At 52.8% G+C, this 23,394-nt stretch overlaps 1 long non-coding RNA gene across 2 annotated transcripts in view; it reads right to left on the bottom strand.

The window, feature by feature from the left end:
- Positions 1–16,996: 16,996 nt before the first annotated feature.
- Positions 16,997–23,394, bottom strand: part of LOC104870778 — a 28,949-nt gene continuing 22,551 nt past the window's right edge. The window contains exons 2-4 of one of the 2 annotated variants that reach the window (XR_782616.1): positions 19,607–19,734; positions 19,241–19,450; positions 16,997–17,972 (exon numbers count right to left, since the gene is read on the bottom strand). This is a non-coding gene — a long non-coding RNA (uncharacterized LOC104870778). The remainder of the gene's footprint in view (positions 17,973–19,240; positions 19,451–19,606; positions 19,735–23,394) is intronic. The other variant, XR_782615.1, reaches the window with a different exon arrangement.

Raw genomic sequence — 23,394 nt, 5'->3', positions numbered from 1 at the left:
CCCCAAGCTTGGCTGTTGGCTGTGGCAATCTCCCAACTGTGACCTCCATTACCAAGGAAACTCGGTTAAGGCCGTAGCCCCGGAGCTGGCGCTTTGAGACAGCATCCTCAGCCCCTCACTGCCGGCTTCCCCGAAACAGCTCTGCTCAAGATGCAGGTTGAGGAAACTGAGGCAGCTGGGAACTGTGCCCTGCTCATGTGGCGTCATGGGTAATGGGCAGAGCTGTGACCACACAGGCCTGGAACTCCGTCCGGTCCCCTCTGTAAAAGGCTGACCATGGGCAAACGCCCTGAGCACCCGCTGGGGCCGCTTCTCCAAGGCTGTCCAGGGCCAGATCCGGGCTGCAGCCCAGATTTCTATCTAGCATGGGACGTGGGCCTGGGCCAGGCCTCCTCTGGAATTCCTGGCCTCGGAGGCCTGGATGCAGCTGTGAGGCCCTGCCCCCAAGCCAGCAAAGGGGAGATAAGGGCCAAGGAGCTCGGGGCCTGGGCCACTTCCCAGCCAGCCCGGAGCATGGCTTCTTCTTCAGGCCCATGGGCCTGGAAACAGAGCTTCCGGCCCTGCTCACTGCTTAGGGGCTGCCATATAAATTACCACAAACCGGCGGGTGCAATGGTGTACACGTGTAATCCCAGCACTCTGAGAGGCTGAGGCAGGAGGATCACAAGTTTGAGCCCAGCCTGGACAACTTAGTAACTTAGCGAGACCCTGTCTCAAAATAAAAAATTTAAAAGGGCTGGGAATGTATATAGCTCAGTGCAGAGATCCTGGGTTCAATCCCAGCCCCAAACATGGAAGAAATAACCTACCACAAACCAATCTGTGATTCTGTTCTTCCTTGTCTCACAGTGCAGTGCTGGAGGCCAGCAGTCTAGAACCCAAATGTTGTTGGGGCCAGGCTCCCCCGAAGGCTCTGGAGAAGGGTCCTCCACTGCCAGGCCCTCACCCTGAGGTTGCATGAGCACACTCTGCCTCTGCCTCCACACGGCCTCTTCCCCTTGGGCCACTGGTCACTAGACTCGGGGACCACCCTCTGCCCGGGACCTCATCTTGACCTATCTACAAAGACCCAGATTCCACAGTAGGTCACATTCTGGGGCTGTGGTCTATGTGGACTAGAGGGACACTGAGCCAGACAAGGTGGCCCACACCTATAATCCCAGCACTCTGGGAGGCTGAGGCAGGAGGATTGCAAGCCCAAGCCCAGCCTGGCAACTTATAGTGGACCCTTGACTTAGGAACTCAATTTGTTCCCAAGGGCGGTTGTAACTCAAGTTGGTCAGTGCAGGCTCAGGCTCCTCTGCACAGCCTTCGAAATCTCTCATACACACGGCAGATCTCAGTGTCCTCAGGGAGACGCTGGCCTGGGACTTCTCAGTGAGCCCACACAGGACAGGATGCTGCCGTACTCCTTCCAGGACTCTGTAAGGAGACTGGGGTGGGGCCTCAGTCCCTTTTTCCTCCACCCCTCCCTTCAGCCCAAACCTCTAGTGCATGAAGCTGACACCCTCCCTTCGGGTCAAATCAGCGGCTGCCACTGCCACAGGACTCAGTGCAGCCGCCCCAGGGAGGATGCCGACGCTACTTCAGAAGTGTCTGGAACCCTAAAATCTCCCAGGGATAAGGATGAGGGGCTTTGGGGGACATAGCCAGGATCCAGGTAAACTGGAGAAAACATTCCTATGGGGTGGGATGGAGCAGGTCATAATCCCAGCTTTCTGGGAGGCTGAGGCAGGAAGATCCCAAATTCGCAGCCTGGGCAATTTAGCAGACTCTGTTTTAAAATTAAAAATTAAGAACAAAGGGCTGGGGATGTAGTCCAGTGTGAAGGCTCAGAGTTCAACCCCCGTACCCACTGCCCAAAAAAACCCTGCTTTTCCACCTGTTTAGACAAAGAGCTGGTCTCTCTCTTCTCCTCCTCCCCAAGGACACAGTCTGGCCAAGCAGTGTGCCGTCCCCAGGGGAACTCTCACCTGGCTCTGGCCCGGAAACCCGTCTTTTTTTAACCTATACTAAATTTAGGAGCAAGCTGGTGGAGTAGAATAACAGGAACTTCACCAATCCCGGGAGCCACCCACCCATCCCGCCTGCCTCCTTCCGTCCGCTCCTCCACCTCCTCCCGCAGCGCAGACCATTAGGCTGCCTGGCTGGCCGGAGAAAGCTCTAGGTCCCCAGAGAGCAGGCGGCAGAGTCTGGGAGTGTGCGGGGTGCACCCCGAGCACTCTTTATGCTTAAGGAGCCAAGGCCGGGGGACCCCATGCAGCCCACGGCCACGCCAGGGGGACCCAAGTCCCGCAGGGTGCAAGATTCAAATCCAGCCCTCCTCCCTGCCCAGCTCCCCACACCCGCAGGGCTTCCCATGAAGGCCGCAAACGTCCCTGTCCTGGAACCGAGTGCCCTCGTCAGGCTAGGTGCTCAGGACAGGTTTTGAATTTTATATCTGCACCCCAGGGATGATGCAACTGTAAAAGTTATTCTACTCCCATACACTCAGCAGTTGGGAGATGATTTCACGGCCCTCAAGCAACTCTGTGCTTTAGTCGGGAGAGCAAATCTTTGTCTTGGTGGGGGGGTCTGTTTTTCTCTCCTTTCCTTTCCGTCTAAGCCCCACTCAGATTCGCAAGGGAAGTGGCCTTCACATCTAACCTGCAGTCTGCCGTCCCTGGGCGTCACCAGGGCGGTGAATTGCGGCGCGCAGACCCCCAGCTCTGGGTGGGCCGCTCCGAGGAGCCCAGCATCCCAACACTTCTCCTCGGACCCCGGGCGTTGCTGCATGGTTTCACCTGCCGCTGATTCGCTCTGGCCTGGTCCCTCAACACCCAGAGGAGAGGCCTGGTCCCGGGAGGCCTCCTGCAGGCCTGTCACTTCTTCAGGATGTCACCATGCAGGTTCGCGTGACCCCCTCACCACCTAGAATAAACCAGCCAGCCCGAGGCCGGCTCCCGACTGCAGCTCCGCAGAGGACAGGGCCGAAGCCCAGAGAGGGGAGCAGCTTGCCCAGGGTCTCCGGGCTGCTTGTGTGCGCCATGGTCCTTCTGTTCGGTCCCAGGGCCCCCAGACACCGACTCCTCAGGGACAGCCCCAGGCGAGGCTCCTTGGGAGAGGATCGGAACCACACCGCAAGGGCCTGGGCGGGGCCGGGCCAATCCCTTCCTCTCACAACAGGATGTTGGGGTCAGTAGAGGCAGCACAGACCTCTCCCATTACTGGGAAAAACTCAGGTCTGGGGGACACACAGGCGCCAGGGATCGGGCCAGGGACCTAGAGCAATTCTTTCCGCTTCTAAATCGTCCCCGGTTTCCCCAGAGGCAAGAACTGGAGTCTAAACTCAGGGACCGGAAGCACTTCTGACTCTCTGTGAGGAGGAACAGGGTGGCGCCCTCCAGCCGCTCCCGTGAAAAGCTCCTCTTTGTTTCCCACCCTGCAGTCACCCTGTCACCCCTTCTCAGGTGCTGTCTGTTTTCACGCAGAGCAAGTTTCCACCTTTTCCTTCTGGAACATTCACACGTGGCTTCACCCAACCCGCAGGCTCTAGGTCCACAGTGTGCACAGCCTGTCTTTCCTCAGTGAGACGCACACCGGAGTAACTGGCCTCACGAGGGATGCTTAACATCTATGGCAGAGGCATAAACCTTCAGACATTATTACAGTAAAAGACACATTTCCCAGAGTCCCCTTTACCATACTCCTGTCCTCCCGGCCACTTTCTGAAGCGGCGCTGGAGCCCTCTTTCCTGAGGGTCTTCACAAGATGTGATCAGAAATTTTGTGAATGCTGCTGAGTGCCTTCCAGTGGAAAGGCAGCTCCCGAAAACCTGACGCCGTGTCCTCAGCGTCCCCTCGCCTTGTTCACCGGATCTGGCACCGTGTAACGTCCAGCTCTTCCCCAAGGTCAAGATGACCACGGGAGGGAAATGTTTCGAATCGATTCAGGACAGCGGGGCAGCCGGGACAGCGCGGCAGCCGGGACAGCGCGACTAAACACCCTCAGGAAAGAGAACTTCAGAAAGCAGCCAGGACGGTGGGGTGAGTGCACTGGAACAAAGTGGGAGTGTTCTGAGAGGCATTAATGGCGATACATCCTATATTGTAACAGTTTTGTTTTAATTTGGGCGTTCTCTGAATTTTTGTCACACCTCGCCCGCCTCACATCTCTACCACACCTCAGCCTGCTGCATGAGCGAGTGTCGTTGTGTGACACCAGCATAGCTGTCACCGAGAGTGGGGCCACCCTGACCCCACTGTGGGGTCACTGCCAACAACGTGGGTGTATCACGCGCCATCCCCCTCAAGGGCCAGACCACAGCCGCTGCCCCCACCCGCTCTGGGGACCTCCCGTTTCAGGGTGGAAAGGAAGCTGAATCACCCCAAAACGCCAACAGACACGCTTCTATTTGCACAAACAATGACATGCTGCTGTGCTGGGGTCTGGGGGCCTTCTTGTCCTCATGGAACTGCTTTATTTACATAAAATAGCATGACCAGGCTGCTGACTTCCCGGATGAGAACAGTGTTGAGGGGCCGCCCCCAAAAAAGAATGATTCTTACTCATACTGAGACCTAGAGGATGGCAGTCAGGGCTGCCAGGACAGCTCTGATAGGACAGAGCTGTATCAGTCAGCTCTCCCGTCACTGAGACAAAAACATGATGTCCACAGCTTCGAGGAGGAGCGGGCGAGCGGGCTCACAGTTTCTGAGATTCCGTCCACGGTGAGCAGCTCCAAGCCAGGAACATCACGGTGGAAACAAAGATGCTCAGTTCATGGCAGCCAAAAAGCAGTGCAGGGAACAGTGCCAACGAGGAAGGGACCAGGGACCAGTTCCAGAGCACATCCAACCTCCCGGGCACACCCAGGAGCCACTCTACCAATCCGCTAGGAGACCCGACCCGGTGAAGCCAACAGACCCGGATCAACAGCCGCAGGCCACCAGAGGCTTCCTGGCTGGCGCCTGCCCACTTGCTCTTCCTCTTTCGTACGGTTCTGCCACCCAGCAGCCAAGGGTGTCCTCCGATCTGAATGCCACTCGGGCATCCAGTACTGGGCAGGCACTGAGCACAGGCGGGAAGGAGCCAAGGATGGGCACCTGGAGGACAGGTGGGCATTCTTTACAGCCTCCAGGTAAGGGAGGGGTGGCCCTGTCCCGTCCTGGGGGAAGTTGTGGGCGGAACCAAGTGCAGTGGAGGCGAACAGGCAGTGGGTCCGTGGGTCCTTCTCGGGGCCAAAGAGACCCAGAGGTAAAGAGACTTATGAGCAACAGCTGGCTGCTGGCAGGGGTGAGAAGCACCACAGTCCAGGGTCAGTGGGAGACCTCCCCGCAGCGAGTACCAGGGTGTGACTCCCGGCCTGCAGCCCAGGACGGCCTTGGACACAGGCCCTGTTGGCAGGGCGGAGGTCGCAGCAGAGTCCTCCTTTCCAGTGCCAGGTCCCCAAAGCAGCCCGGTCCTGCACTGTGCGGGTGAGGCTGGTGTGTGAGGAGGCGCTCCCTGCAGCCGCTCCCCTTGCACACATCCACTGCCTTGCTCACACTCACTCGTGCTCACACTGAGCCCTTGTGCACACTCCTCACTGGGTACAAACTCTCCTGCACACACCCGGGGAGAGCTGCTGTGACTTCGGGCGGGGACGGCCCGGCTGTCGGTGCCCAGCGTGGTGTGCCATGTGCAGGGACAGATGTCACCCCGGAGACGGGAGGAGACCCACGGAGAGAGAAACCGGGGTCCAAGAAGCCACAGCCCAGACGCAGCCACTGCGGGGAGAGTGGCTCATCATGCCGGTCTCAAGGAGGTCCACGTGCAGAAAGCCACATGTGGGCCACGACTAAGGCCTGACACACATGGACACGAATATTAAAAAAGTGAAAAGAATCGCATCGCAGCGGTGGGTTCGGGGTTTCCAGCGCATTTCCTAATGCTATGGCTTCGCATTTCAGAAGCTTTAAGAAAGGGAGGAATGTGAGCCTTTTCTGGTGGCCTCAGGACAGGCTCCCGGTGTCCACAGCTGAGCCCTGAGTGGGAGGGACCCACGGAACACAGCATGCGTCCTGGAGACCCAGATCCATGGCTGGAGGGGTCCACTCCTCCCACCCAGTCACCAGTGTGTCCTCCAAGGAAACGAAACTTCCAGCGCCCAGGATCTCTGCCTGGACACCGGCGGCCGGGCAGCGCCAGCCTGAGAAGGAATCGCATGGGCAGCCAGGACTGCAAACGAAAGGGAGGTGGGCTCCGGCCTTGGCTGTGGTTTTGCTCTTCTGAGAGTGGGCTTGGCCTGTCCTCGGGCTGAAGTCCCTCGGTGACACCCAGGTTTCCTTGGAACCGCAGGGCTGCTGGTACCGCGGTCCTGAGGGTGTCTAAGCCCGCCCGTTCCGCCGGAGAGAACTTTCCATCTTCTGCAGGCTGCTGCTCGGGTCCTAGCTCCGTTCCTGCAGCGCCCTGCGCTCCCAGTTACTGCCCCAGTGCCTTTGTGGGTCCCACCACTTCCGTTCCCTTGCCGCATCCAGAACAAGCTACTTCCTGCTTGGGCCGCTATCTTTCTGGGGTTCACTGGGGCTCATCCTGGGAGACAAGGTAGTTTCCTAAACCACATCCACCTCTACCCTGGGTTCACCAGAGCTTGGTTTTTGAACACACACAAGCATGTGTTAAGATGAACACGGGCACACACGCACATGCACACACACTTCCCCAACAGCAGAAGGCTTGCTGTTGTGCTCGTCCAAAGCTGTAACCAGGGTCCCCGGGCTCTGACATTTCCCACGGGACGTGGGCGAGCATCTGGTCACCAGGAGCCAGGCAGCAAGTCCACCGTCTGGATCCAGGATGGCGCACAGAGCACACCCAGTGGTTCACTGTCGTTCCCCAGCTCGAAAACAGCAAATACCAGGACTGGTTACCTGGGGTTCTCCTTGTTCTTTTTTCTTTTTCTTTTTCTTTTTTTAATGGTACTGGGAATTGAACCCAGGGCTTTCATACGAAGCTATACCCCACCCCCAGATCGATCTATCTATCTATCTATCTATCTATCATCTATCTATTTTTACTTCAAAACAGGATCCTGCCAAGTCACCCCGGCTGGGCTCAAACTTGCAACCCTCCTGGCTCAGCCTCCCAGAGTGCAGAGCTCACAGGTGCCATCACTGCACCCAGCTGAGACTCTCATTTGTGAGGAGGGTTTACCCGCCCTTCATTCCTACAAAGAGAGGTCGCCCAGGCACAAGGGATCGCAGCCGGCAGAAGCACCTGCGCCTGGAGCGTTACCGGAAGAAACAAGCGCTGACACAGGGCCCTGAGTTCCTGGGGAAGGAAGCTCGGTAAATACAGCACGGGCAGCACGATTATTAACACAGGAGGTGCCGGCTCCAGCCACAGGCAACTCCTGCTTAAGCACCTGGGGAAGACAGAGATGAGTTGGAGGGACCGGTCTGGCCTTGAACACTGTCCTGGGTCATCCCGCTGGCCCTTTCCGTGGCTCCTGCTCTTCCACACGCCTCCCATGGGTTCCCAGGCAAGGTGACTTGCGGGGGTTGCCCCCTACATGTGTGGGTTATGGAAGCAGGGGCCACCCCAAGCTTTATGATACTATCTGGAGCCGGGCTCAGGGGTGCACGCCTGTAACCCAGCACTCCGGGAGGCTGAGGCAGGAGGATCAAAAGTTTGAACCTTACCCAGATAACTTAGCGATTTAGCTAATATCTTTCCATAAAAGTGAATCAAAGATGTAGCAGGGCTGGCTAGCAAACTCCTTCCAGGGGGGCAAGATTGTGAGTATTTTCAGCTCTGTAGACCACTAAGTCTTTTTGGTGGTCAACAACTCCACTACTGTAGTGCATATCAGTCACAGGAGCTGACACAGGCGTGCACACCTATAATCCACACTACTGGGGAGGCTGAGGCAGGAGGGTCAAAAGTTTGATGCCAGCCTGGTTCACTTGCCTCAAAATTTAAAAACAATAAAAGGGGCAAGGGTTTAGGGGTGGCCCTGGATTCCAACCCCAGTACCAAAAGAAAGCCACAGATACTGTGTAAATAAACAAGTGTGTTCCAACAAAACTGTTTAAGTTTCACATCATTTTTGTGTGTCACAAAATTTTCTTTTGATTTTTTTTCCCCAACCATTTCATTTAAAAATATAAAAGCCACTATTAGCCGGGGGGAGCCACACAGAAACAAGTGCCAGGCTGGATAAGGCCTCTGGACTGCAGCTGGTAATACTCTTGCCTAACAATATGCAGAGACTCTGAACCATGCGTGGGGGAAAACTGCTCAACCAAGCAACAAGGGGACCGGAAGAGCACACACATTGACATCCAGCTCATCCCTGCCATGCCCTGGGCCCCCGGGGGTCAGAGTGGCAGGAGCTCTTTGCTTAGCCCCAGGCCAGTTCAACCTGTGCCACCAGACAGAAAGCCAAGGGCCTGGGCCATGGAGGAGGACCAGGAGGTACTCTGTAGGATTTAACTGTCCCAACTGCTTTTGCACAGTTCAGTAGTGAGCTCAGTGGGTCAGTGTGGCCTTGGGATGAGCCATTCCCAGACTGCACAGCCACTCCCATCTGTGTGGGGGGTCCCCCTTAATGCCTTCTGTAGCCTGGCTCCCAGGCTAAATCTGGAGCAGTCAACAACCTGAATGCCTGGGATCTAAGTCTGCCCCCAAGCAAGATCTGAACGAGGGGTTGACTCAAGAATGGGCCAACCAGGGCCAGGGATTTAGCTCAGTGGTTCCGCTGTCTGCCTCACAAGCACAAGGACCGGAGTTAAATCCCTGGCACACACACAAAAAAAAGAATGGGCCAACCAATTCTTCGCCCACCACTCGCTGTCTCCCACGGCCCTAAAGTCATCCCGGGGGTGGGGAGACAAGAAGGTAGGGAGGTGAAGCCTGGCAAACCATCTCTGCAGCCCTAAGGGTCTCAGGTGCTTGTGTAAGTGTCACCAGCAGTCTGCAAGATGCCGAACCCTGGAGAAGCCAAACAGAGGCCTGAGGGTCTCCACCAAGGACACAGGAAACGTGTGGCGCCCCCTGCTGTCCGTCCCTCCCGTGGCGGGCTCACGGACCAGGAACACAACCACATCTCTGGCTCTCCCAGGACTCCTGGTGCGTTCCTGAAACTCGTGGAAACTCTGAATGAACCCGTGTTCTGGGGGCCTGGAAAGGGTTAAGATGAAAATCTTAGCGAACTACTTACTGGAGGAGATTAAAATCAGGAATGCAAAGGGAAACAGAGAGCTGGCACAGAGGGGAGCCCGGTGGTGCCTTTCCCAGCTCACATGGCCCTTCTGCTCCCCACCTTCTGGGTCCCTGGGGTCTGCCATGCCCATGGCCCATTACTGAGACCAGATGAACTCCTCCCTGTTGTCCCCCTGAACACTAACTGCCCAGCATGAGCAGATTATAATAATTAAGATCAGTTGCGCAAAACCTCTGTCTTAGGCAGCAGCCCCTCCCCAGTGATCCTGAGGCTCTGCCTCTGTTAATTAAAGGCCACCTGAGCCAGGGCGGGGCTCTCCCACTGTACAGATGGGAGCACTGAGGCAGAGAGAGGCGTGACTCTTATTCTGTGTCCTAAGACAGACTCGCACATTTTAATTGGTCTAAATGACATGGGGCGACAGGGTGGTTCCTGGAGATTTAACCTAGGGCCTCGTACAAATGCCTCACCAAATTTTCTAAATTTTATTTCGAGACAGAGTCTGGTGAAGGTAGCTGAGCTGGCCTAGAACTCACGATCCTCCTGCCTCAGCCTCCTCAGTGGCTGGTATTCCAAGTGTGCACCACCAAGTCCAGCCTGAATGAGATTTTATTTTCTTTCTTTTTTTGGTACCGGGGATCGAACTCGGGTCCTTGCACTTGCGAGATCACTGTGAGCTAAATCCCCGGCCCTGAAGAGACTTTATACAGCAGCCATAAAGGATTAGGTAAGTAGATTGTTTAACCTTTCCAAGGGATGGTAGGCAGCTGCTAGAACTCATGTTTCCAAAGATGCGGGGAGATGTCTATTAGGGAATTTTAAATGAAAATAACAGGGACACATTGTGTTTGCCCAGTGGTTTCCATCTGTGCATGGTAAGGTAGTGAGAATTGTTGCTTCCTGGTGGAATTCAATTCTCAGCTTTTCCATTACATTTCTGTACAATTCACACTTCATCTTTTTATTTTGGTGTGAGGGATTTAACCCAGGCTTCGGCCCTTCTTTAAAAAAAAAAAAAAATGCCATATTTTGAGACAGAGCCTCATTCAACTGTCCAGGCTGGCCTTGTACTTGTGACCCTCCTGCCTCAGCCTGTCAGAGTGCTGGGATATCAGGTGTGTGCTACCACACTTGACTTGCTTTTTTATAATAAGAATAAAAATAAACATTTTTATGTTTTGTTTTGTTATGTTTTGGGGACAGCTTGTTTATGTAGTTCAGGCTGGCCTTGAACTCACTGTGATCCTCCTGCCTCAGCCTTCTGATTGCTGCAGTTACAGATGTATGCCACCACTCTCAGCTCTCAAAAATGTCTTTCATTTTAAAATAAAGATTAAAAAACAAAAGAGTTCCCCATTGCCTGTTTGAATCAGGCTCCTGTAAGCACACGCACAGCCTGTGCTCTTGACCCTGTTCCGTAATTGATTCCGGTCACCTTTGCTGGTGTTGGAGCCGTAGCACGACCCCAGCAGTGGCTGTCGGTGGCAGCTGGCTGGAATTTGCCCCAGGGACCCGGGAAGTGTCCACTCGGGTCTGGAGCTGTGGTGGGGGGCCAGCCCCGGGTCTCGGAGAGGCACCGCTCAGGAAGGGCTGGGGGCTCCTGCAGTCCCGGCTCACAGTGACCTGCGCTGGCCACTCCTTCCCTGGGGATGACCCGCATTGCCCCCACCCTCCCGGCCCTCCGAGGGGTCAGGTGAGCAGGGAGCTGGAGGACTCAGCACAACATCAAAGACAGCAACTTCCTGCGACATCCTGCCGGCCACTGGCCCGAGGTGTAGTCAGCCCGACCCTACTTCCTGTTCTTGTGGGCATCTGTCCCCCAGCAAACTGCAGCCCACACGGCTCTGCAGGAAAGACCCCTCCCTGCCATGGCCGCCTGTGGCTCTGGCCCAGAGGCCTAGGACTGGCAGCCCCAGCTGGGCACAGGGACGGCCGCCTGGGGTGCTTTGCTCAAGCTGGCTGCACAGACTGTCCCGGGGATGTCGCTGCACCGGCGGGAATGGAGGCGGTGCTGTGCATGGGACAACGGCAGTGGTCTCGCCTTGCCCTTGGCGTTTCACTCTGCTGGAAGCCAGGCAAAAGCGATTTGCACCTCTGGACACGGGGACCTCAGAGGACCTGGACACCTGCTCTGGCCCTGCTCCTGCTGATCTGTGGCTTTTCCCCCAAGGAACCCAGTCCCAGGTCGTGTCCCTGTCCCCTCCATCCAGCGCAGGAGGAAGAACAGGGCAATGTTCCTGCAACCCCGAGGCTGTGAGGCCTGAGGGAGGCTGGGTGGGTCAGTGGGGGCCGGCAGAAGGGCAGCAGGGTGGTGGCGATCCCCCGGCCAGCCCTCAGGGGACGAAATGTCCCTGATTGCTGCTGCCGTGGAGCCCTCCCCAACCTGTTGACCCTACTTTTCCTCCACATGATCCTCCTGTCTCTCAAAGCAATACCGGCAGCCAAGGCTCCTCCCTGGGATCCACCAGAGCCATCTCCACCAAGGCAGATGGCACTGGGGCTGAATTCTGGCAGCAGTGGCCCAAAAGGACCCCATCCCAAGCTCCACACCCCCAAACTGGTGGCCCCATGCATGGTCCCTTCGCTCTTACCCACCCCTGCTACAAAGAGGCAAAGCCACATCCGCCCACCCAGCCAGCCAGGCTTGCTTACTTCCTCAGGGACAACACCCACGGCAGCGTCGCTCCTGGGCAGGTGGAGGGGTGATCCCTGAGACAAGGACAAGGCACTGGGTTGGGAATTCAGGAGACCCGGAGCCAGCGCACCCTGCCCTGGCGCTTACCACACTGTGACAGGCATCCAGCCTCCTCCATTTCCTGGTTTGTTGGAAGTCATCAAAGTGATTCCAAAACCAGAAAGGGACTCAACCAAAACGGACAACTGCAGCCCCATCTCTTCATGAACATAGACGCAAAAATTCTCAGGAAGATACTGGCAAACAGAATACAGCAATTCATCAAAAAGTTCATACACCCTGACCGAGAAGGATTCATCCCAGGAAAGCAGAGATGGTTCAACATACACAAATCTATAAATGTAACACATCACACAAATCATCTCCATAGACAGTAGAAAAAGCCTTTGACAAAATGCAACAACAATTCGTGATTTTAAAAAATCAAAAACCCTGAAGAAAAAGGAATAGAGGGTCTTTATCTCAGTCTAATAAAAGCCATCTATGACAAACCAATGGCCAGCATCATGCTAAATGGAGAGAAGCTAAAATCTTTTCCTCTGAAATTAGGAACAAGACAAGGGTATCCGCTATCACCATTTTTATTTAATTTGGCTCCTGAAACATTAGCCAGAGCACAAGAGAAAGAAATAAGAGGGATATAGATAGGAAAAGAAGTTAAATTATCATTATTTGTAGGTGACAGGATCCTCTACACAGAAGACCCCAAAAACTCCACCAAAAGACTCCTAGAACTAACAACCAAATTCAGTAGCATAGCAGGATACAAAGTCAACACACAAAAAAAGCAATAGCATTTTGTGTACTAATAACAAATTCACCCACCAAGAGAGAAATAAGGAAACAAAACATGTCACAATGGCTCCCAAAAAATTGAAATAGTAAGAATTAACCTAACCAAGAAAGTTAAGACCTCTACAATGAAAACTACAGAACTCTGGGAAAATATCAAAGAGGATATCAGCAAGTGGAAAGATCCCATTCTTGGATAGGCAGAGCCAAGATGGTGAAAATGGCCATACTTCCAAAATAATTCCAATGAAAATATCAGTAACATTCCACACAGAATGATCCTAAAATTTATATGGAACCATAAGAGCCCTAGAATAGCAAAAGAACTTCTGGGCAGCAAGGACAAAGCAGGGACCATCACAATCCTAGACCTCAAATTATAGGGTTAGCTTTTTGAGGAATTTCCAAAACTACAGTGATTAAAACAGCATGGTATTGGGGGAAAAATCTTGTGGATCAATGGAACAGACAGAAGAGAGGATGGGGAAAAAAAAAACTCCAGACACACTCAGCCCCTTATCTTTGACAAAGGGTCCAGGTAATTTCATGGGAGGAAAGTCTCTTTTACAAATGGTGCTGGGGAAACTGGCTATCCACGTGCCAGAAGTTGAATCTAGACCCATATCTCTCACAGTGCACTAAACTGAAACAAAATGAATCAGAGATCTAAGAATTAAAACAAAACTGTTTCATCAGCTGGAAGACAAAAATAGGTAAAACTTTTAAAGACATGGGCACGGACAGACTTTCGGAACCACACCCCTGTTACATGACAAATAAACCCCAAGAATCAATAAATGGGATGACATCAAATTCAAAAGCTTCTGCACGGCAAAGGATCCAGTCACCAGAGTGAAGAGACGACCTCCAGAATGGAAACATGCTTTGCCAGCTGCTCCTCAGGCAGAGGACTCCTATCTAGAATATATAAAAAACTTTTAAAAATTAGAGCACCCCCCTAATTTAAAAATCCAATCAAAAATGGGCATGTGATATGAACAGGCAGATGAAGAAATGTGAATGGTCAATAAATATGGGACAAGCGCTCAACATCATGGCCATTAGAGAAACGCAAAATAAAACAGCGCTGTGATTCCACCTCACTCCAGAAAGAGTGGTTATGTTCCAGAAGTCACATAATAGGTGCTGGAGAGCTTGCTGGGGAAAAGGAGCCTATCTGCACTGTTGATGGGGCTGTAAACCAATTCAGCCACTATGGAAATTCCTCAAAAAGCTACACCCCAAATTTCCATCCAGTCTGGCTATTCCCCTTCTAGGTATCTTCCTGAAAGAGTTAAGACATCATTTTACAGTGACCCAAGCATATCCATATTTCTAGCAGCATGAGCCCTAACAGCTAAGGCTTGGAAGCAGCCCACTTGTCCATCAGCAGAAGAATGGATAAAGAAAATGTGCCGTTTATACACTGTTGAGTACTACTCTGCCCTGAAGAAGGAAGACTTGAGTTATATGCAGGAAAATGGATGCACCTTGGGACCATAATGTGAAGTGAAATAAATCAGACACAGAAGCTTAACTATTGCTTGGTTTCTCTTATATGAGAAACCCAATATACAAATTAAGTGCAAAATAAAAAACAGACAATAGGGAAAAAAGGACGCGACAGAAAAGCTGTTGTCATCCAGCAAGCCAATGTATCTAAAAGTGTACCTTACTTACTATCATTGTTTTAGGTGTTTTCTATGTTTTGGGGCTGTTACTCTAGCTATTAATCTGCGTTTATGGTAATTATGGTAATTAAAGATAAAATAAATAAATAAACCGGATGCTGGTAAAAAACAAAACAGAAATGCTATGTAATTGCACCAACTCCCCACAATGAATGCAACCACAATGGATTGCAAATGTGTGTTAACAAAAATTTTTTCAAATAGCCAAGAAAGAAACACCAGAAGTCACCACAGAGCCACCTGCAAGCATTTGCTGCACAAAGCAAGACCCAGCAGGTGTGGCTCCCCCACACCCACCCTCTGCCGCCAGCTTATCCCATGTCCCCAGCCTCTCAGCCTCCCAGGGAAGACCCCTGGAGCACCAGACAACACAGAGCGGGGTCACCATGCCCCACATTCTGCTCGGTGTACAGATAAAAGGTTACCCCAGATGCGAAGCTACATGATACGCAAAGTCTTCAAACACCACAGACGATGAAGTAGAGGTGGGAGGGTCACTGGGGCTGGGAGCCAGGGCCCCCACCCACTCCAGGCTCCCATGGGAAGATTCGCACCCTTAAAGTCAGACCAGCTCTTGCCTATGGCTGGACAGGGAGGGCGCCCACACCCTGCTGCCTAAGGTGGGGCCAGGCTGGTTTCTTCTGCTGGTCAGGCAGAGCCGGAGCCCCACTTGGGCACAACGAACACCCAGCAGAGGTTCCTGGTACAATGGAGGAGGCCAGGGTGATGTCTCATTGTCCCCTGGTGCCTGTCCCCTCCGCCCCGGGAGCAGGGTGGCTGGAGGCGGCCACGTGAGGAGTTCAAGACTGGCCCCATGCACCCCTAGGTTATACCATCAGCTAGAAAGCCAGCTCTAGAAAGCCAGCTATAGAGTTCAGCCCAGTGGCACGCGTGTGTAATCCCAGCCCTTGGGAGGCTGAAGCAGAAGGCTGAAGAGTTTAGGACCAGGGACCAGCCTGGGCTACAACAGTAAGTCCTGCCTCAAAAAGAAGGAAAGAAAAGGGAAGCCCAGCTAGCGAGCCATAATTAGGGAGCCCAGAGCCAGCAGTCAGGCAGAAATGTGTACGTGAAGCCAGGGCCCCTTGGCGTTCGAACTATAAAGGACCCTAACATTTCACTGGTCTGCTCAGTGACTTTGAGTGTTATATAAGTTTGTGCTCCACCTGAAATTAAAAAAACAGTCTTCTAAGATTGAAACCGAAAAGGCAAGGGAAGAAAGTGGGTAAAGGGGATACTGAGGGCAGCGCTGGCCCACACCCCAGGGCTGGCGTGGGCAAAGGCATCTCACCCACAAAGCTCAGAACGGCTTCTTCTGCTTTGGAATCAGGCAGCCTCGCTAACGAGGCACAGGGCACTTTGCGGACAGGACGCTGATGGGAAGTCCTCGTGGGCTGCTACAATCAGACCCTCATCCTCTCCTCTCTCTGTCCAAGGTGGCCTTTCTCGCTCTCTGGTTGAAAATACCCCAGAGGATGGCACTCCATCTCCGAACCCGCCAGCACTATCTTCACGGATAAAGCGATGCCCTCGCAGCTGCATCTCACGGTGGCTGCATCGTCCCCGGCTGGGGCCACCCCCGACGTGCTGAAGCTGCACCCCACAGAGGACAGGGGCCAGCGTGTCCCTGCTCTGCTTCCTGTCCTCCACGGCTGGAGCAGCTGTCCTCCACCACGCCCTCCTGCCATGAGCCAGTGACCACAGACTGGACCCTCTGAACCGTGAGCCGAGCAAACCTTTCCTCGTCCCATTTGTGGTGTCAGGTGTTGGGTCCCAGCAATGGGAGAGGTAGAGCACCTGGTCCCAAAGGGAGAGCACAGAGCACTACTGTGCACAGGCGAAGGAGATGGGGAACAGAGACACCCACTTCACTCAGCCCCAGGAGGCCATGCCCAGCTCCTGAAGGCCGTACACAGGTGACCATGGGGGAAGCGCTAGCTCACCCAGCCCCAGTGCCTCTCCTGTGAAGGCCACCTTCAGCCCTCACCATCCAGTCCCCGGGACTCTCGCAGCTTCCTAGCAGGCTCCCTGCCCTGTCCTGCCCTTGCCAGTCCCCACAGGGCCCCCCAGGCTCTCTTACAAAGTAAACGTGCTAGGACACCAAGAGTCCATCCCCGCTGGATGGACAGGGGCAGTGTGGTTTCTCTGTGCAGGAGAGTGCTATTCAGCCAGGAAAAAGTGTGAGGAGGACTCATGCTTCGTGAGGTGAACCTGGGAAACATTCCGCTAGGGGAAAGAAGCCAAGGAGACCACACACACATCGTATGGCTCTGTGTCTATGAAAGACCCAGAGCGCAAAAACCCCAGAAGATGGAGTTCGACCTGTGGTCCCAGAGGCTGGGGGAGGGAGAGGCAGGTGTTCTGGGATCAGAGTAACAGTGGCTGCCACGTAGGAGCCATGGCGTTGTGTACTTCAAGGTAACTGCAATAGGACATTTCACTGCATGTGACTTCCATCCCAGTTTTGTTTTTTTTTAATCAGTGTCAGGCCTGTTCATCAGCCTGAAGCCCATCAGTCCCGGCCCCCAACTCGCTCCCAAACATCCCTGAGATCAGCTAGGACAGGCCGCGTGATCATAATGACAAACAGTGAATGTTTAAGTTTATTACAGTAAAACACACGGCCATGAGCCCCCTCAAACTCCCCTCACTTTCATGGCCGTGTGACTTGGACTTTAACACTTTTTAAAAACTTTTAACCACTGGCCGTAGGTTTTCACTACACCTCCCACCTTTGCTTCTATTTCTCATCATCCTTTGCCGGCCATGGGATGGAATTGGCCCGCCCAGCTTGATGGGGGCCAGCGCGGGATCACAGCTGCAGCAGCTGAGGGGCGACTGGGGGTCACGTCCATTGCTACAAGCTTTTGATCAGCCTCATCTCCAAAACCGATCGCTCCCAGGGCAGCTGAGATCGTTGGTGGGAAAAAGATCTTCAAAGTGCCCTGGGCTGGGAAACCCTAAACACAGCTGTCCTGCCTGGGTCCCCCCACGCTCTCCAGAGCCCAGCCTGGCAGCCAGGGGCAGGAAGCGCTAACACGAAGAATAAAGCGGGAGAAGGCTCCCGGGTGTATCAGTCGGGGGAAGCCGAGCCCTGGAGATCCAGGGCTGTGCCCCTGAAAGCAGTTCGGCACCTAGACGCCAAGCTATTCTTGGTGACGTCTGTGCTTTCCTACAGGAAACAGAGGCCTCTGCACCCACAGAAAATAAAAAACAAAGCAGGCAGCGATTGCAAACTATTATTCCACCGTGTGTCTGTTCTAACCCCAAGAAGATACGTTTCTAAGAAAAGTAACACTGACATTTTGACACAAAGAACACTCGCGGTGTGATCTGGGATGGAGGTGGATGTGACGGAGTCACAGCAAAGCAGGATGAAGAAGCTAACGGGAAGAGGAAGCACAAACGGGCAGTCAGAGCGTGTGGGTGGGAGGGTGGAGGGTGGAGGCCGTCGGCTTCGGCCATGGAGTCCTTGCAGTGTTCAGCCAACAGTCACCTGGAGGATGGCAGGGAGGTGAGGCCTCCAGCAGGTGAGAGAGAGGGCAACGCTCGCCAAGGCCCGTCACAGCCTGGCTCCCAGGCCAGGGACTGGGGCCAGGCGGGAGGTCAGGTCCTAATTAAAACAAGACACGGGATTAGGACCTGCTGGCACCCTTACGAGGTGGAGGAGAGGGAACACGGGGCTGGAGTAGCCATAGTTAGATCGTCAAGCTGCCCTTGGAGGCCAAGAGAATGTGAGCGCCACCGGACCGGGAGTCAGCTGGGGACTTGGCAGTGCCCTCTTACGACCTGCAGGGACGGGGCTGGGCCCACGCAGAATCTCCACTTGGGGTCTGTTCAGTCCCCTCTGTCCCTGCTAGATGTTCAGACCAGAATAGTCCACGATCATTCATCCACTTTCAGCTTACTTTCTCAGTATGCAAAACATGAGACGTGTTCAAAACACACCACAAATGATTACATTTCAAAATTGTATAACAGTAAAAGACACACTGCCATGAATCCTCTCTCTTTACCCGCTCTCTGAACACACTTTTCCCATCGTTCCTGCCCCTTCCTGCAGCAGCTCTGGATTACTCTTTCCTGAGTGTCTTTAGCTGTGCTGTCCTATCTGCCTCGATGTCCTGAGTGGATTCAAAATGTTTCCCTTTCATGGTCATTCTGACTTTGGGGAAGAGCCGGAAGTCACACAGCATCAGATCCAGTGAATGAGGTGGATGAGGACGCGGCGTCCTGTTCTCACGAGCTGTCAAGTGACGCTCAGCAGCAATGATCGCTGTATTCTGTATTTTCATCACATCTTGTAAAGACACTCAAGAAGGAGGACTTTCAGAACTGCTTCAGAAAGTGACAAGAACAGAGGGATAAGTTCAAAAAGAGGGGGAAGATATTGAGAGGGATTCATGTCTTTTACTATAAGAATTTCTTTATTTAAATATCCACTGTATATATTGCTGCTCCCTTGTAATTCACCTACAACAGAGAGTTACACAACTGAGCTGAAAGCCTCCACAAGATGTACGCGAATGCATTTGTGGCAGCTTAATTCATATTTGCCAAAGCTTGGAAGCGACGCACATGCTCTTCAATAGGCAAATGAGCAGATACCTAGTAAATACAAGCAATGGAATATTATTCAGTGATTAAAAACAAATGAGCTGTCAGGCCACCAAAACACACACACACACGCGCACACATGCAGAAAGTTTAAATGCCTAGATGAAAGAGGTCAGTCTGGAAAGTGCACGCCATCTGGGTCCAGCCGTACGACACTCGAGAAAAGGAAATATGGAGAGGGACAAACACTCAGTGATTGCTTCAGGTTTGGGGGAGGCAGGGAGGAAGAGGGGGGATGGGTAGGTAGGCTCAGAGGACACTCACGGGACTGGTATCAGCTTGTACAACACTGCACTGGCAGTCACGTGGCGCTACACACTTGGCAGACCCGGAGCACTTCACCCCGGTGTTCAAACAGAAGATAAACCCAACGTGAACCCGGCCTTCCATGGAGGTAACAGAGCAATACTGGCCCATCGGTTGGAACAAAGGCACCACTGCGTAAGGTCCTCCTAACAAGGAACACTGGAAGGACTGGGAAAGAATAAGGCAGATGCCTTAGAATTCTGTTTTCTATGCAATTTCCTTGTAAATCTAAAACTGCTACAAATAATGAAGTCTAATGTGAATGCACATTGTACTAGGCAGCTTTTTGTCATTGTGACAAAGTACCTGGGAACAGCAACTTACAGGAGCATTTGTTTGGGCCCCTGGTCTCATGGGCGGCAGCCTGTGGTCGCTCAGTTCCGTGGTGCCGGGCCTGCGGCAGAATGGGACCCCATGGGGGTGGCGGAGGAGAGCGGCTCATCGTGGGGCATCTGAGAAGCAGAGAGAGGAGAGAGGAAGGAGCCACAGATGAGACACACCCTTCAAAGACACGGGCCCAATAACCCACTTCTGCAAGTTGGGCCCTGCCTAACAGCCCTTTCACCTCTGAACCCCACGGATGAAGAACCCAGTAATGGATAAATCCACCACTGGATGACCCCACTGATGAGGACAGGGCCCTCCTGACCCGGTCACCTCTTCAGGCCCGACCCCTGAACGTGCTTCCTGAGTCCAACCGTGTGACACTGGACATCAAGTTCTCAATACGTGAGTCTTCAGGGAACGCGTCCCATCTAAACCAATCACATATACATAGTAAAACACGATACAATCTACCCCAGGCTGTACAGCACTCACTCAATAGTGTTCTGTGTGTTTAAATTAATGGTCTCAATCCCCCACGTCCCCGCTCAGTTTGGCCCTGGGATACCCATGGCTATGCCCTGAGAATGAGCGATTCAAGACCCAGACTGTGGTTGTCTGCACTGGGATCGCCAGCATAGATGAAGGAAGGTTATTCATCGTCCCACGTGTACAGACAGGTCCAGCAAAAATGCTTCGTGGAACAAAACAAAGAAAAATACATTGGAAAACAAAAAATGTAACTGACAGTTTGAGTTGAAGCCAAACTTAACTGCACAGATATCTCCAACCACCGTAGTGAAGTCCAGAGTCTAACCTGGGCCTGGCCCAGGCAGCGTCCTGCTGGTCCTTCAGCGTATTTCTGCTACAACAGACACATCAGGGGTTGGTGTCTTTGGATAAACCAAGGGCCAATCTTTCCGTAGAAAGCAAGATTGCGTACTCAAAATACAAACTGCCCTGGGGCAAATGAGTAAGTGCTTGCCCACATATTCTGTGAAATGTAAGCTCTTTACGCATCCCAAGAAAAATAAAAGGATCCTTTTCCTGGGAACGCTGCAGGCTGCACTGCGGGTCCTACTTCCAGTCAGGCCCAGCACAGAACCCACGCGCAGTCCTTGGTGTTTAATCCGCGTTTGGCTCCTGTCCTGGGCCCCGCCCTGCTTCTCTGGCTGTCCTGCATACCCTCTGTGAAGGACAAACGTCTCTTTCCAAGTCACCATGATTCTGATACGATTACTGGGGCTCTTTCATGGAACTACTCCTGCACCTTCATAAAAAAAAAATTACAGAGCGTTTTGGGGAATGAAATAAAAATTCAAAAATAGTGGACTTCTGTTTAAAACTTATTCAACCTGATAGGTTCGATTTTGTGCCACTATAGTGATCAGTGTGAGTCATTTGTAGAAAAAATGGATGCACCTTGAAACCATGATTTTTAGTGAAACAAATCAGACATGCCCGTTGAATTCTCATGTATGAGAAACCCAAAGTCTAAATAAATTAAAGAGAAAAATAAAAGTCGGATGGTAGGAGACAGGACATAGAGCTTTAACAAAAGGGAAGCCGAGACTGAGAGATGGAGGGAGGGGTGAAGGAGGGGAAATAAGAATTAAAATGTGTTATCACCGTGTACCAGCTCCCCGTGAGGAATACAACCATTATGTACTGAAAATACATACTAATAAAAATTTAAAATAAGCCATGGGAGAATTGTGATTCCGGACACAACGAGGCACAGCTACACAATTCATGGCCCGTTACAAACCAAACCACAGTCATTTAGAACTTGGGGTCAGGAACAGCACAGCCAGAGGCCCAGGACCCGGCCCTTCTGAGGACGGGGGCCTGGAGGAGCGCGACATGGAGGCAGCCGCTCCAGGACGCCCCCGTGCGGTAGCTCAAGTTTGCAGAGGCCACGCGGCTGCTGGGTCAGCAGTCCCGTTGGAGGAACCCGAACAGCGCGCGGGAATCTGTCACCGCATGAATTAAACTAAAAGTCCCACGTGTTTTCACTCTGCCTGTATAAGAAGTGTACAGTTTCTTAACGTTTTGAAACCGTGCCTTTGATCAACCCTCTTCTTTCCTCTCAGTTTTAGGTGTCTCCAAAACCCTTCCCCGTTGCATATCTGTGCCTCCAGAGGCACCGCTTCCTTCAGCCTTCGTCAACCTGCGGCTCCTTCAGAGCAGCACAGCCCAAGGTGCAGGCCCGAGTTCGCAGAACCAAGTCAGCAGCACCTTCTCTCTGGGGGTGAGGACTCAACTAGGGGTTCCTGGGGTCCCACACTCAAATATTCTCTCGAGGGATGCTCATGGCTGAGTGCGGTGACGCATACCTCTAATCCCAGCACTCTGGAGGCTGAGGCAGGAGGATTGCAAGTTTAAGCCCGGCCTGGGCAGTTTAGCCACTGCATCAAATGAAAAATAAAAAAGGGCTGTAGCTACAGCTCAGTGCAAAGGCCTTGAGTTCAATCCCTAGTACATCAAAAAGTATACAAATACATGAAAGGCATGCTCACCACACATGAAACCTCTCCAAAGAAAACTACTAAAATTCCATCTCCGTCCAATGGCTCAGAACACTTGGTCTCCAGGTTCTGCCTCTAGAAACCCAAGCCAAAGAAACTAAACTCAGATCGGTGAGGTTTGCTTGTCCGCACCAGAAGGAGAGGACCCGCTCTGTGCTGCCCCGTGCAAGTCACGGCTGTGCAGTCACTGTCCGGTGTTCCTTAAAACTAAGAAGTTAAGACAGCAGCGGGAAGGCCTTGGAAAGCGGCTTCCTGTCTGGCAAAGTGAGGGGCGTTGGTGCAAAGGACTTGGGCTGCTGTCCCCGGGACGCCGTCTGCTTTCCACCGTTCTCTAACCGCAGTGAGTGCGGCGTGGGTGACACAGGCACATGGCCTCGGACAGGGTGAGAAGGCGCGGTGTGAGAAGGCCCCTCCCGCCCCCAGCCTGGCCAGGCCCACCCCCTCTCCACCGGTTCATTGCCACTTCCTGTGGATGGCTCTGTCCTCTTCAAAGGTGATCGTACAAATACAAGCAGACGACAGAGCCGTCACTGCGGTTTTCGTGTAGATCGCTACCAACCTCTCCTCTTTATTCAGCAGTACTTCCTGAGAATCTGGCCTTGTGCTGTGCGAAAAGCACATCCCTGCTTGGGCCCAGCCCCGTTCTGTTCCCCTCTGCGGAAGCCCCTTCGTGCACATAACTAAAGTCCTGGGGGACAACAGTGTCGTTGTTACCAACATTCTGCGATTACAAAATCTCCCAGATCTGCGTCTCCTGATCTTTGGTACGTGTTTGCAGTGTGCAGCGAGTTAGCACATTCATCGTGGCACGTCGGTACACGGGCGTAAACATCTCCACTGTTTCCTGTTACCTATCTTCTATTTTGTTCTTTAATGTATTTACACTTTGAGTTTCCCATATAAGAGGAACCGTGTGATATTCAAGCTTGTGTATCTGATTTATTTCACTTAGTATGATTGTCTCAAGGTGCATCCATTTTCCTACAAATGATTCCAATGTATCCTTTTCGTGGCACAGTAGTACTCCATTGTGTATAAAATCATTTTCTTTATCCATTCTTTTTTTTTTTTAACCAGGGATCGAACTCGGGGCCTTGCACTTGTGAGTCAGGCAGCGGCACCACTGAGCTAAATCCCCAACCCTACCCATTCTTCTTTTGATGGGCATAAAAGTTGTTCTCGAGACTTAGCTATTATTAATTGTGCTACTATAAACCAATGTCTACAGAGGCATCAAAGGAATAAATAAATTGCACACAG

Source organism: Fukomys damarensis, unplaced genomic scaffold (genome assembly GCF_012274545.1).
Source record: "Fukomys damarensis isolate Sample0158 unplaced genomic scaffold, DMR_v1.0_HiC HiC_scaffold_24, whole genome shotgun sequence".
NCBI lineage: Eukaryota > Metazoa > Chordata > Mammalia > Rodentia > Bathyergidae > Fukomys > Fukomys damarensis.
The sequence above is the reverse complement of the archived record's forward strand: the minus strand, read 5'-3'. Positions and strand labels throughout refer to the sequence as shown.